Raw genomic sequence first — 15,135 nt, 5'->3', positions numbered from 1 at the left:
TCCTCAGTATACTCCAAAGAGTCAAACAGTGATTCAATGTCGTCCAACCAACTTTCGCATTCCACGGAGTTCTCCGTTCCTTTCAAAGTCGGTGGATGAAATGACTGAAACCTTTTCAGCAATTTCTCCATTGCTGTAGGTGTCACATCCATGGGAGGATTCGAGGTACTCCCCTGTTCTGGCATTCTCCTCGGAGGCATATCTGATAACCAAAAGGGTTAGCAGTTCCAACAATAATCCTGTTTCAAGCCTCCCTGGATCATCTTACAGCCGATCCATTCCAATAATACACAATACCATATCAATAGCAGATAAGTCAGGTAACATGTATTAAAGCAGTAAACATGCTAGCAATCAAAAGCAAGGAAAGAAAATCTCATTCTACCCCGCTCACTAGCTCCTATCTCAATCTAAAGGATCTATCGCTCTGATACCACCTGTTGTAGGGACCCGGACGCTAATCATCTTTTTAATCATGATTGGGACTAATTAATCAATTATAATAAACAGGGTCTAAATTTTTTTTTAAAATGCGGAAGGTAGTGACATACAACATATATACATATCAGTATATACAATACAAATCCTGTATTACAACACCTTTATTTAAACTAGGGTTTGACAACTACTATCAAGTGTTCAACCCTATCTCTAGTCCAAGTCCGGTGCCACCACTCTAATCACGATCCCTCCTCATCTCCTGGACCCTGATCCTGTCCCACCTGTTGTCAAGTACACATACAGACAAGACAACAGCCGGATATACCGGTGAGAATATAATCCCCAGTATAAATCAATGAAACATGCAATCATATAAACAATATAAGGCATGTAATCAGGTAACATGAATATGTATCAAAATCTGAAACATAAACAATATCAAATCAAACTGTCGACATCAATCATAATTCAGACTAGACTCAATCCTAGTCTAGAGATCCCGGTTTTCAGATGTGTTATTCCTATATCGAATTCCGTGAAGGATGGAACCATAATCTCTATTACTCGTTATAACCAGTGCCCTGGTATTCCTATATCGAATTCCGTAATAGAAGAATTCCAATATCCTTTACTCGATATAACCAAATATGGTGTTCCTATATCGAATTCCGTAATATATTCCATTACTCGATATAACCAAACATCCAGTGTCCTGACCTAACCGTCAAGGACTGTAGCTCTATCGCTAACATCCTATCTTGAGACATAGTGCAATGTGCCGTGGCGATACCACCACTATCCGGCACTTCTGTCACAAGATAACTTGTCTAATACCTGTCATCTAAATTCAAGAGAACAAGTACATTAGCCAATTTCATGCAAATATCCATGCAATAAAATAAAGTATGTGATTTAGGGAAACCCAAGTCTCAACCGACTCAAGTCCATCTCCCAATACCACATTGACTTATACCTTTCTTTCGTCGGTTTCTGGCTCATTCGAAGTCCGGAACTCACGGCCTGTCTGGCAATGACAATATCAATAATCTCATATCAATATACCGTCCAAATCAATAACAATCTGATCAATCTGGACTTAATTCAAAATCAACGGTATAACGGTACAATTCCAATATCCTTGTCTATACCAATTCACCAGATATTAGTTACAATCTATAACCCATATCCAATACAATCCGTAATCCAATCACAAGTCAAATCTGTCCGGTATAAACTGATTATAATCAGAAAATCATAACAATTCCATAATCAGTCTATTTCTTAATCTGACTTCGATTCTATGATGTCTAACATGTCAAGAACATCATATCTGAATCCTATTCAATTCTGACAATATCATAATTTCAAAGCATGTCAAAACGTAGCAAAACTTACGTCCAGTTGTAGCCTACGTTGCTAGGAACTCAATACCGAAGTCGGATTCAAAATCAGACGGACGGATTTCGCACAATCGCAACTTGAATCACAAGAAGCTCATTTCCCTTCGGATTTCCTTTTCCTGCTTTTCCCGGAATGAAATGCATGTGTATATATATATATACACAATCTCGCACCTGCCTAAGCCAAGTGGCTAATTTTTCACAGCGCACGTCTCGCGCTCGGGCGGACATAAAGTTCCGCCCGGGCGTGAAACTCTCGGCCCTGACATTCTGTTCACTCGCGCTCGGGCGGATATAACTTACCGCCCGGGCGCGAGGTGCTCGGGCCTCTTCCCTCACTCAATGGCGCTCGGGCGGTCAAAACTTCCGCCCGGGCGCCAACCCTTCGGCCCAAAAATAAATATTCCATGTATTTTGTCCAATTTGCTCTCGGAATGGCCCGGCTATAATCATATTAATTCATACTCCATAATTCAGGTTAACATGATATAAAATCTCGGGCATTACAAGAAACAATAGTCCTAGGCATGCCACGCAACCTAACGACTTCTCTAAAGAACAAATCCGCAATGTTTGAAGCATCATCGGTTTTATGGCAAGCTATAAAATGTGCCATCTTAGAGAATCTATCCACAATAACAAAAATAGAATCCCTCCCATTCTTAGTCCAAGGCAACCCCAAAATAAAGTCCACAGAAATGTCAATCCAAGTTCTTTTTAAGAATAGCACGCAAAAATGTTCCCAAATTTCTATTGACAACTTCAGTTTGTCCATCCATTTGAGGATGAAAAGTAGTAGAAAACAACAATTTTGTGCCAAGTTTAGCCCATAAAGTTTTCCAAAAGTAACTCAAGAATTTAAAATCGCGACCAGAAACAATAGTCCTAGCCATGCCACGCAAACTAACGACTTCTCTAAAGAACAAATCCGCAATGTTTGAAGCATCATCGGTTTAATGACAAGCTATAAAATGTGCTATCTTAGAGAATCTATCCACAACAACAAAAATAGAATCATTCCCCTTCTTAGTCCTAGGCAACCCCAAAATAAAGTCCATAGAAATGTCAATCCAAATTTTTTTAAGAATAGCACGCAAAAGTGTTCCCAAAGTTCTATTAACAACTTCAGTTTGTCCATCCGTTTGAGGATGAGAAGTAGTAGAAAACAACAATTTTGTGCCAAGTTTAGCCCATATATTATTCTAATAGTAACTCAAGAATTTAACATCGCGACCAGAAACAATAGTTCTAGGCATTCCATGCAACGTAACGACTTCTCTAAAGAACAAATCCGCAATGTTTGAAGCATCATCGGTTTAATGGCAAGCTATAAAATGTGCCATCTAAGATAATCTATCCACAATAACAAAAATAGAATCCTTCCCCTTCTTAGTCCTAGGCAACTCCAAAATAAAGTCCATAGAAATGTCAATCTAAGTTCTTTTTAAGAATAGCACGCAAAAGTGTTCCCAAAGTTATATTGACAACTTCAGTTTGTCCATCCGTTTGAGGATGACAAGTAGTAGAAAACAACAATTTTGTGCCAAGTATAGCCCATAAAGTCTTCCAAAAGTAACTCAAGAATATAACATCGCGATCAGAAACAATAGTCCTAGGCATGCCACGCAACCTAACGACTTCTCTAAAGAACAAATCCGCCATGTTTGAAGCATCATCGGTTTTATGGCAAGCTATAAAATGTGCCATCTTAGAGAATCTATCCACAACAACAAAAATAGAATCCCTCCCCTTCTTAGTCCAAGGCAACCCCAAAATAAAGTCCACAGAAATGTCAATCCAAGTTCTTTTTAAGAATAGCACGCAAAAATGTTCCCAAAGTTCTATTGACAACTTCAGTTTGTCCATCCGTTTGAGGATGAGAAGTAGTAGAAAACAACAATTTTGTGCCAGGTTTAGCCCATAAAGTCTTCCAAAAGTAACTCAAGAATTTAAAATCGCGACCAGAAACAATAGTCCTTGACATTCCATGCAACGTAACGACTTCTCTAATGAACAAATCCGCAATGATTGAAGCATCATCGGTTTTATGACAAGCTATAAAATGTGCCATCTTAGAGAATCTATCCACAACAACAAAAATAGAATCCCTCCCCTTCTTAGTACTAGGCAACCCCAAAATAAAGTCAATAGAAATGTCAATCCAAGTTCTTTTTAAAAATGGCACGCAAAAGTGTTCCCAAAGTTCTATTGACAACTTCAGTTTGTCCATCCGTTTGAGGATGACAAGTAGTAAAAAACAACAATTTTGTGCCAAGTTTAGCCCATAAAGTTTTCCAAAAGTAACTCAAGAATATAACATTGCGATCAGAAACAATAGTCCTAGGCATGCCACACAACCTAACGACTTCTCTAAAGAACAAATCCGCCATGTTTGAAGCATCATCGGTTTTATAGCAAGCTATAAAATGTGCCATCTTAGAGAATCTATCCACAACAACAAAAACAGAATCCCTCTCCTTCTTAGTCCAAGGCAATCCCAAAATAAAGTCCACAGAAATGTCAATCCAAGTTCTTTTTAAGAATAGCACGCAAAAATGTTCCCAAAGTTCTATTGACAACTTCAGTTTGTCCATCCGTTTGAGGATGAAAAGTAGTAGAAAAAAACAATTTTGTGCCAAGTTTAGCCCATAAAGTCTTCCAAAAGTAACTCAAGAATTTAAAATCGCGACCAGAAACAATAGTCCTAGGCATTCCATGCAACGTAACGACTTCTCTAAAAAACAAATCCGCAATGTTTGAAGCATCATCGGTTTTATGGCAAGCTATAAAATGTTCCGTCTTAGAGAATCTATCCACAACAACAAAAATAGAATCCCTCCCCTTCTTAGTCCAAGGCAACCCCAAAAAAAAGTCCACAGAAATGTCAATCCAAGTTCTTTTTAAGAATAGCACGCAAAAATGTTCCCAAAGTTCTATTGACAACTTCAGTTTGTTCATCCATTTGAGGATGACAAGTAGTAGAAAATAACAATTTTGTGCCAAGTTTAGCCCATAAAGTCTTCCAAAAGTAACTCAAGAATTTAACATCGCGACCAGAAACAATAGTCCTAGACATTCCATGCAACGTAACGACTTCTCTAAAGAACAAATCCGCAATGTTTGAAGCATCATCGGTTTTATGACAAGCTATAAAATGTGCCATCTTAGAGAATCTATCCACAACAACAAAAATAGAATCCCTCCCCTTCTTAGTACTAGGCAACCCCAAAATAAAGTCAATAGAAATGTCAATCCAAGTTCTTTTTAAGAATGGCACGCAAAAGTGTTCCCAAAGTTCTATTGACAACTTCAGTTTGTCCATCCGTTTGAGGATGACAAGTAGTAAAAAACAACAATTTTGTGCCAAGTTTAGCCCATAAAGTCTTCCAAAAGTAACTCAAGAATATAACATTGCGATCAGAAACAATAGTCCTAGGCATTCCATGCAACGTAACGACTTCTCTCAAGAACAAATCCGCAATGTTTGATGCATCATCGGTTTAATGACAAGCTATAAAATGTGTCATCTTAGAGAATCTATCCACAATAACAAAAATAGAATCCCTCTCCTTCTTAGTCCTAGGCAACTCCAAAATAAAGTCCATAGAAATGTCAATCTAAGTACTTTTTAAGAATAGCACGCAAAAGTGTTCCCAAAGTTCTATTGACAACTTCAGTTTGTCCATCCGTTTGATGATGACAAGTAGTAGAAAACAACAATTTTGTGCCAAGTATAGCCCATAAAGTCTTACAAAAGTAACTCAAGAATATAACATCGCGATCAGAAACAATAGTCCTAGGCGTGCCACGCAACCTAACGACTTCTCTAAAGAACAAATCCGCAATGTTTGAAGAATCATCGGTTTTATGGCAAGCTATAAAATGTGCCATCTTAGAGAATCTATCCACAACAACAAAAATAGAATCCCTCCCTTTCTTAGTCCTAGGCAACCCCAAAATAAAGTCCATATAAATGTCAATCCAAGTTCTTTTTTAAGAATAGCACGCAAAAGTGTTCCCAAAGTTCTATTGACAACTTCAGTTTGTCCATCCGTTTGAGGATGACAAGTAGTAGAAAACAACAATTTTGTGCCAAGTTTAGCCCATAAATTCTTCCAATAGTAACTCAAGAATTTAACATCGCGACCAGAAACAATAGTCCTAGGCATTCCATGCAACGTAACGACTTCTCTCAAGAACAAATCCGCAATGTTTGATGCATCATCGGTTTAATGACAAGCTATAAAATGTGCCATCTTAGAGAATCTATCCACAACAACAAAAATAGAATCCCTCCCCTTCTTAGTCCACGGCAACCCCAAAACAAAGTCCACAGAAATGTCAATCTAAGTTCTTTTTAAGAATAGCACGCAAAAATGTTCCCAAAGTTCTATTGACAACTTCAGTTTGTCCATCCGTTTGAGGATGACAAGTAGTAGAAAACAACAATTTTGTGCCAAGCATAGCCCATAAAGTCTTCTAAAAGTAACTCAAGAATATAACATCGCGGTCAGAAACAATAGTCCTAGGCGTGCCACGCAACCTAACGACTTCTCTAAAGAACAAATCCGCAATGTTTGAAGCATCATCGGTTTTATGGCAAGCTAGAAAATGTGCCATCTTAGAGAATCTATCCACAACAACAAAAATAGAATCCCTCCCCTTCTTAGTCCAAGGCAACCCCAAAATAAAGTCCACAGAAATGTCAATCCAAGTTCTTTTTAAGAATAGCATGCAAAAGTGTTCCCAAAGTTCTATTGAGAACTTCAGTTTGTCCATCCGTTTGAGGATGAGAAGTAGTAGAAAACAACAATTTTGTGCCAAGTTTAGTCCATAAATTCTTCCAATAGTAACTGAAGAATTTAACATCGCGACCAGAAACAATAGTCCTAGGCATTCCATGCAACGTAACGACTTCTCTCAAGAACAAATCCGCAATGTTTGATGCATCATCGGTTTAATGACAAGCTATAAAATGTGCCATCTTAAAGAATCTATCCACAACAACAAAAATAGAATCCCTCCCCTTTTTAGTCCTAGGCAACTCCAAAATAAAGTCCATAGAAATGTCAATCTAAGTTCTTGTGACACCCTGACCTCTTTTAAAATAAAATACGCAGCGGAAATAAAATAATTTTCTTTTCAAAATACGGAAGGAGTTTCAAAATACATTTCTTTAAATATCTTTACAAAATAAATACATGATCATTTAAATGACATAACAAAAACAAAACATCATTCCTATGATCATGCCAAAATCATCCTTCCAACGGTGTATGCATATGACCCCCGATCTACAGTCAACGTCCCGGAGCACCACTCTGATCTGCATCACATGAAAATAACTGGAATGAGAATAAATCTCAGCAAGTGGAACTCTTATATAACAATGAACAATAACTCTGTAAAACATCTCTTTGAAATCATAAATACCATCAACTCTGAACTGTAAACTCTGAATATCAATAACATAGCAATAGCATATAAAATATGATGGTATTTCTCTTTTGCTCTGGGGATTGATATCAATAGCATCTCTGCTCTGGGGTGCTCGTATCCCAAATCGATATAAATACCGATAACTCTGAGGGATATAAGCCTATAGGCGATGATCATCTAATATTGCATGCAATCTCTGACTATGTATTTATCAATCCGAAAACATTTGAACTCTGAATAGCATTTAAGGCCGTCCTTTCACAATCTCATATTTTCTCTTGTATTCCCTTTTAACAATAGTGAGGTATACAATACCTCTAATAGATAATCAATGAAATCAATACATAACAATGGATCAATGGAAGGGAATATCACTTTAAAATCTTTGAAACACATACATATATAATCATGTGAGCAAAAAGGAATGAAATTCCACTTACAAACCACAACAAACACCTCAACTTAGCTCTTGATCACCACCTACAACAAATAATCCACAAATAACACCAATATCAACTAAATATCCAAGATTACAAGCTAAATAATCCATAAATCCACATAAACAACCAACCTAAACAACTCTTAATTTACAACCTTAACAGAATCGCACCAAAAGCTTACCCAAGCTTCCTAGCACCAAGGAGAACGTCGAACTCAAGTCGAAATTCCAAACAAACGCTTGAATCGAAGATAGGGAGTGAAAGAAATGATGAAAAACCCTAAAATGGAGAGAAAATGCGAAAATGAGAAGGAAAGAAAAAGGAAAAGTGATGGCCAACCACTCCAAAATCGACTAAATATCTCGCCCATACCTTCACCGCGGGTGCGCCAACACAAGGACCGCGGGTGTGCCTAAGTTACGGCATTCTCAAATATTCTGGAACACGAACAGCGCGGGTGCAGCGACGCAAGCAGCGCGGGTGCGGTCTCTACCGCAGGGGCGGTCTCTACATCACCGCGGGTGCGGTGTGCTCACGGCATTCCAACTCCAAAACAGCACAGTACACCGCGGGGGCACTCCAGTTAAGAGCGCGGGTGCACTCTAGTCACGGCAAAGCACTATTCCCATGCAACTAAAATCGATCCGAAACTCTGAAACGAACAACCAACATCAACTAACACCTCAAGACAATAAAACTAACAATACTATAGCCCAAAAATACAACTCTGAACATCTAATCAAATATCCCAAAATAACAAACGAAACTTAAATCGTACCGTACACCGGGCTTGGCTATTACAATCTCCCCCCCTTAAGGGAATTTCGTCCGCGAAATTGACGTCACGGCACGAACAACTCAGGATACTTCTCTCTTATCTCCTCCTCTGGTTCCCACGTAGCCTCCTCTAACAAATGGTTCCTCCAAAGAACTTTGACAATGCCGATCTCTTTGTTCCTCAGAACTCTAACTGTGCGATCCAAATCTGAATCAGAATCTCTTGATACGTCAAATTCGGCGTCAAGTCCAATGGCTCATGGCGAAGAACATGGGAAGGATCTGCAACATACTTCCTGAGCATCGATACGTGAAAAACATTATGGACTCTGTCAAGATCTGGAGGTAGGGCTAATCTGTAGGCTCGATCGCCAACTCTGTCCAATATCTCGAATGGACCAATGAATCTCGGACTCAACTTGCCCTTCTTACAAAATCTCATCACACCTTTGAGAGGTGCTATCTTCAGAAACACGTGATCGCCAACCTCGAACTGCAAAGGCCTATGACGAACATCTGCATAGCTCTTCTGTCTGGACTGCGCAGTCTTCATCCTTTCTCTGATAACAGCAACAACATCGGCAGTCTGCTGGACCAACCCTGGTCCCAACATCTTCCTCTCACCAACCTCGTCCCAATACAAGGGAGACCTGCACTTCCTGCCATAAAGTGCCTCATACGGTGCCATTCCAATCGTCGCCTGGTAGCTATTATTGTAAGTGAACTCAACCAAAGGCAACAAAGAATCCCAGCTACCTGGAAAGTCAATAGTACACGCTCTGAGCATATCCTCAAGAATCTGAATGACTCTCTCTGACTGACCATCACTCTGAGGATGATAGGCTGTACTGAACGCTAAACGCGAACCCATAGCTCTGTGCAAACTCTTTCAAAACTCTGAAGTAAATCTGGGGTCACGATCAGACACGATCGACACAGGGACACCATGAAGTCTGACAATCTCTGCTATGTAGTCCTTGGCATACTGGTTCATCGAATACGTCGTCTTGACTGGAAGAAAGTGCGCTGACTTAGTCAATCTATCAACGATAACCCAAATAGAATTGAAACCTCTCCGCACTCTGGGAAGACCAGTCACGAAATCCATCGTAATATGCTTCCACTTCCACTGAGGAATCGGCAACGACAACAATGTCCCAGCAGGTCTCTGGTGCTCAATCTTCACCTGCTGACAAGTAAGGCACTGAGAAATGAACACGGCAACATCCTTCTTCATACCTGGCCACCAGTAGAGTCGACGAAGATCCTGATACATCTTCGTACTGCCTGGATGAATCGAATACGGCGCGGTATGAGCCTCTGTCAGAATATCTCTACGAATATCATCGCCAACAGGAACACAAATACGACCTCTGAAAGTCACCAAACCATCACCATTCAAGGCAAACTCTGAATTACCTCTAATCTCTGCTCTATCTCTCAACTCTGTCAACTGAACATCAGTCGACTGCTCTCTACGAATCCTGTCCGTCAATGAAGATCGAATAACCAACGCTGAAAGACGAGCAATGGTGCCTGGAATCACCAGATCAATCTCCTCTCTCTGCAAATCCATCAGCAACGGTCTCTGAATCAAAGAATTCAATGAAGCACTCGACTTACGACTCAAAGCATCAGCCACAACATTCGCCTTCCCTGGGTGAAAACTGATAGTCACATCGTAATCTTTGACCAGCTCTAACCACCTCCTCTGCCGCATATTGAGCTCTCTCTGAGAAAACAGATACTTCAAACTCTTGTGGTCTGTGAAGATCTCACACTTTTCGCCATACAAGTAGTGTCTCCAAATCTTCAAGGCGAAAACCACAGCTGCCAACTCTAAATCATGCGTCGGATAATTCTTCTCATAATCCTTCAACTGGCGAGAAGCATAGGCAATGACCTTACCTCGCTGCATCAACACTGCACCGAGACCCTTCTTCGACGCATCGGTAAAGACCACAAAATCCTCTGAACCACTGGGCAATGCGAGAATAGGAGCTGACGTCAATCTATCCTTCAACTCCTGAAATGCACTCTGGCAATCTATAGACCACTCGAACTTCACAGTCTTCCTTGTCAAATTGGACAATGGCAGGGAAATCTTGGAAAAGTCTGAAATGAAACGACGATAATAACCCGCCAAACCAAGGAAACTGCGTACCTCTGAACGTCGTAGGAATAGGCCACTTCTGAATCGCCTCTATCTTCATCGGATCAACAGCAATGCCATCCCTCGAAACGACATGGCCTAGGAAAGAAATCTGATCCAACCAAAACTCACACTTCTTCAACTTAACAAACAACCTCCGCTCTCTCAGCAACTGGAGCACAACTCTGAGATGCTCTGAATGAAGCTCTCTGGTCTTGGAATAGATCAAGATATCGTCGATAAAGACAATGACGAAGCTATCCAAATACGGCTTGAACACACGGTTCATCAGATCCATGAAGACAGAAGGGGCATTGGTCAAACCAAAAGACATCACGAGAAACTCATAGTGACCATACCTGGTCCGGAAAGCCGTCTTAGGGATATCAGACTCCCTAACCTTCAACTGATAGTAACCAGACCGAAGATCAATCTTCGAGAAAATAGTGGCACCCTGGAGTTGGTCAAATAGATCGTCAATCCGTGGCAACGGATACTTTTTCTTGATCGTCACTTTGTTAAGCTCCCTATAATCGACACACAGACGCAAAGACCCGTCCTTCTTCTTAACAAATAGAACCGGAGCTCCCCAAGGCGAAGAACTCGGACGAATAAAACCCTTATCTAGAAGATCCTGCAACTGCGTCTTCAACTCTTTCATCTCAGGTAGGAGCCATCCTATACGGAGCCTTAGAAATAGGAACCGTACCTGGAGCAAGATCAATAACAAACTCTACATCTCTATCCGGCGGCAAACCCGGAACATCATCCTCAAACACATCAGCAAACTCCCTCACCACATCAAAATCATCAATATTCAACTTAATCAGTCTATCCACATCCACAACAGATGCCAGAAAAACATCACAACCTCTACACAATAGCCTCTCAGCATCAAGACACGAAATAAAAGGAAGGACCAGCGAAGTACCTGAGCTGGCAAGAACTCCTCCCTGGCCATCATCTGCAAAAGTCACCGTCTTAGCAACGCAATCAATAACAGCACGATAGGTCGACAGCCAATCCATGCCAAGAATAACATCAAAGGCAACCATCGGGATCACAATCAAATCAGCAAAGACCTCTCGATCAACAAAACGAACGGGGCACGCATACACTATGGAAGTCGGGCACAAAACATCTCCCGAAGGCAAAACAACACTAAGCTGAAGGGGAATAACAGAAGGAACTATACCCGAAGATCTCAAAAACAATTCAGACATAAAAGAATGAGTAGCACCAGTATCAATCAAAGTAGTAGCTACTCTGCCTGAAATTAAAATGGAACTAGAGATTACAGAAGAATTACGATTAATACCTTCCTTAGTCATCGAAAAGATACGACCCTGCACCTTCTCCTGGCTAGCTCCCTTAGGACAATCTCTGGAAATATGGCCTGGCATGCCACAACAATAACAAGAACGAGTGCCAAATCTACACTCTCCACGATGAGGTCTGCCACACTTGGGACACAAGGATCTCTCAGAATCAGACGGAGCAACTGGCGCTGAAGGTGGCCTAGGACTCTGATCCACCTTGCCCTTCCCCTTGAATCGATCTCTGCCACGCTGACCTGAACTCTGGCCTCTCTGAACACTAGCCTGGTGCCTCGTCTGCCTCTCCCTGGCAATATCCTTCTCGTCCTGCTCTGCTAGCAACGCCTTGGACACAATCTCCTTGAATGTCACAGCCTTAGACATATTGATATCACGCCTGATCTCCGCTCTAAGGCCTCGAATGAAGTGAGCGCCTTTATCTTTATCACTGGTAGCAATGTACGGAGAAAAAAGGCAACCCTCCTCGAACTTGAGAATATACTCGTCCACATTCAAGCTCCCCTGACGAAGCTCCAAGAACTCTGTAACCTTCCTCGCTCGCAGTGCATCAGGAAAGTACTTGTCGTAGAAAAGCTCAGTAAACTCAGACCACTTCAATGCCGAGACATCAATGCCAACCTTGGTCGCATTCCACCACAAACGTGCAGCTTTAACCAGCATAAAAACAGCACAACTGATACGATCTCTGTCCTCATAGTGGAGATGATCAAAAATCGCCTCCAAAGCCTTGACCCACTCTACTGCAGCTAAAGGATCGGAGCTGCCTGGAAACTCGGGTGGATCCATCCTCTTAAACGCAGAAAAGATAGCATCAGAACCAACTGCAGCTGGAGCAACCTGCCCTCTACCTTGGCCTCTGCCCTGACCTGCTCCTTGCAGTCTAAGCAACTGCTGGATCTGCTCACTGTGAACCTTAGCCTGCTCCTTCAGCAACTTGCCGAACTCGTCGACAACTCTCGAGGACGAACTATCCTCTCCCTCTGACGCCTTACGCTTAGGAGGCATCCTATACTCTACAATGCTCACAAGACACCAATCAATACAAAACAATAGATAGATGCAAAGAAAACATACCCGGACAGTTGAAAGTAGACGAAGTCATATGCATTGGTCCGAAGAACACCGCTCTGATACCACTAAATGTGGACACCCTGACCTCTTTTAAAATAAAATACGCAGCGGAAATAAAATAATTTTCTTTTCAAAATACGGAAGGAGTTTCAAAATACATTTCTGTAAATATCTTTACAAAATAAATACATGATCATTTAAATGACATAACAAAAACAAAACATCATTCCTATGATCATGCCAAAATCATCCTTCCAACGGTGTATGCATATGACCCCCGATCTACAGTCAACGTCCCGGAGCACCACTCTGATCTGCATCACATGAAAATTACTGGAATGAGAATAAATCTCAGCAAGTGGAACTCTTATATAACAATGAACAATAACTCTGTAAAACATCTCTTTGAAATCATAAATACCATCAACTCTGAACTGTAAACTCTGAATATCAATAACATAGCAATAGCATATAAAATATGATGGTATTTCTCTTTTGCTCTGGGGATTGATATCAATAGCATCTCTGCTCTGGGGTGCTCGTATCCCAAATCGATATAAATACCGATAACTCTGAGGGATATAAGCCTATAGGCGATGATCATCTAATATTGCATGCAATCTCTGACTATGTATTTATCAATCCGAAAACATTTGAACTCTGAATAGCATTTAAGGCCGTCCTTTCACAATCTCATATTTTCTCTTGTATTCCCTTTTAACAATAGTGAGGTATACAATACCTCCAATAGATAATAAATGAAATCAATACATAACAATGGATCAATGGAAGGGAATATCACTTTAAAATCTTTGAAACACATACATATATAATCATGTGAGCAAAAAGGAATGAAATTCCACTTACAAACCACAACAAACACATCAACTTAGCTCTTGATCACCACCTACAACAAATAATCCACAAATAACACCAATATCAACTAAATATCCAAGATTACAAGCTAAATAATCCATAAATCCACATAAACAACCAACCTAAACAACTCTTAATTTACAACCTTAACAGAATCGCACCAAAAGCTTACCCAAGCTTCCTAGCACCAAGGAGAACGTCGAACTCAAGTCGAAATTCCAACAAACGCTTGAATCGAAGATAGGGAGTGAAAGAAATGATGAAAAAACCCTAAAATGGAGAGAAATGCGAAAATGAGAAGGAAAGAAAAAGGAAAAGTGATGGCCAGCCACTCCAAAATCGACTAAATATCTCGCCCATACCTTCACCGCGGGTGCGCCAACACAAGGACCGCGGGTGCACCTAAGTTACGGCATTCTCAAAAATTCTGGAACACGACAGCGCGGGTGCAGCGACGCAAGCAGCGCGGGTGCGGTCTCTACCGCAGGGGCGGGTCTCTACATCACCGCGGGTGCGGTGTGCTCACGGCATTCCAACTCCAAAACAGCACAGTACACCCGCGGGGGCACTCCAGTTAAGAGCGCGGGTGCACTCTAGTCACGGCAAAGCACTATTCCCATGCAACTAAAATCGATCCGAAACTCTGAAACGAACAACCAACATCAACTAACACCTCAAGACAATAAAACTAACAATACTATAGCCCAAAAATACAACTCTGAACATCTAATCAAATATCCCAAAATAACAAACGAAACTTAAATCGTACCGTACACCGGGCTCGGCTATTACAGTTCTTTTTAAGAATAGCACGCAAAAGTGTTCCCAAAGTTCTATGACAACTTCAGTTTGTCCATCCGTTTGAGGATGACAAGTAGTAGAAAACAACAATTTTGTGCCAAGTATAGCCCATAAAGTCTTCCAAAAGTAACTCAAGAATATAACATCGCGATCAGAAACAATAGTCCTAGGCGTGCCATGCAACCTAACGACTTCTCTGAAAGAACAAATCCGCAATGTTTGAAGCATCATCGGTTTTATGGCAAGCTAGAAATGTGCCATCTTAGAGAATCTATCCACAACAACAAAAATAGAATCCCTCCCCTTCTTAGTCAAGGCAACCCCAAAATAAAGTCCACAGAAATGTCAATCCAATACTCTTTTGTAAGAATATCAACGCAAAATGTTCCAAAGTTCTATGG

This window comes from Primulina eburnea, unplaced genomic scaffold, assembly GCF_022965805.1.
Source record: "Primulina eburnea isolate SZY01 unplaced genomic scaffold, ASM2296580v1 ctg802, whole genome shotgun sequence".
In the NCBI taxonomy this organism is placed as follows: Eukaryota; Viridiplantae; Streptophyta; class Magnoliopsida; order Lamiales; family Gesneriaceae; genus Primulina; species Primulina eburnea.
The sequence above is the reverse complement of the archived record's forward strand: the minus strand, read 5'-3'. Positions refer to the sequence as shown.